At 43.9% G+C, this 1,147-nt stretch overlaps 1 non-coding gene across 1 annotated transcript; it reads left to right on the top strand.

Annotated features, from left to right (window-relative positions):
• The first annotated feature begins 661 nt into the window (after positions 1 to 661).
• Positions 662 to 768, top strand: LOC112201207. The gene has a single exon (XR_002936663.1). It is a non-coding gene; the product is annotated as a small nucleolar RNA R71 (small nucleolar RNA).
• The last annotated feature ends 379 nt before the right edge of the window (positions 769 to 1,147 follow it).

The raw sequence follows: 1,147 nt of genomic DNA, 5'->3' as shown, positions 1-1,147 counted from the left end.
CATAAAATGAGTGTTTCCTTGGTGCACATTGCCATGGGGCATGAAATTGGATGATCCTTGGCCTTGGTTGCCTCCAAAGCCTTGCTTTCCTCCTTGGTGCATATTAGAAACTCCACCTTGATCTTTCCAAGAAAAATTGGGGTGATTTCTCCAACCGGGGTTATAAGTGTTGGAGTATGGATCATTTCTTGGGTTCCTTGGCACAAAACTACCCACTTGGTTAACATGCTCCTCCATAAATTCCGGATATTGAGAAGATAAATGGCACTCTTGAGTGCAATGTGCTAGGCTCTCACAAAGCAAACATGGTGTAGAAGTCGCCATCTTGACTTGTGCTGGAGGAGGGTTCCGGTTAACTTGATTTAGAAATTGGTCAATCTTGCCTTCTAACCTTTTGAATTCATGCATAGAAGGCCCGGTTGATGTCCCTTGAACCTCATAAATACCACCTCGGTTAGGTATACTCTCCTTGTTATGCACTTGCCGTCTCCTTGTATCAAGATCATCCCATTGAAGGGAGTTGAGAGAAAGCTCCTCGTATGTGTCCCAAGCGGCATCCGGGAGTTTACTTGCAATAGTTCCACCACTAAAAGTGTCAACCCTTTGTCTTTGATCCGGCATCAATCCTCTATAGAACTTGTCCACAAGGAACCACTTCTCTAACCCATGGTGAGGACATGACATCTCCAAGTCCTTGAATCGCTCCCAACACTCATTAAAACTTTCTTGTGGGAGTTGTTGGAATGCAACAAGCTCATCTCTAACATTGGAAGTTCTTGAAGGAGGAAAATATTTTCCCAAGAAAGTTTCTTGCATCTCAATCCATGTGCGTATGGATCTAGGAGGCAACTTACTTAACCACTTCCTCGCATAGTCCTTGAGTGTGAAAGGGAACAATCTAAGCTTCAAACCATCGGGATTGAGACCATGTAGTTGAACGGTAGTACACACTTCTTCAAACTCCGCAATATGATCATAGGGATTATTTGAGGGCATGCCATGGAATATGGGTAGAATGCTCAAAGTACTTGGCTTGATCTCAAAATGATGCTCGCATGGAGGGAGCACAATACAAGAAGGATGATCAACAATTGTGGGACTAGTGTATTCCCTCATTGTCTTTCGCTCCCCCATGGTGTTTGTAGGT

The sequence above is a fragment of the Rosa chinensis genome, chromosome 4 (assembly GCF_002994745.2).
Source record: "Rosa chinensis cultivar Old Blush chromosome 4, RchiOBHm-V2, whole genome shotgun sequence".
Classification (NCBI taxonomy): domain Eukaryota; kingdom Viridiplantae; phylum Streptophyta; class Magnoliopsida; order Rosales; family Rosaceae; genus Rosa; species Rosa chinensis.
The sequence above is the reverse complement of the archived record's forward strand: the minus strand, read 5'-3'. Positions and strand labels throughout refer to the sequence as shown.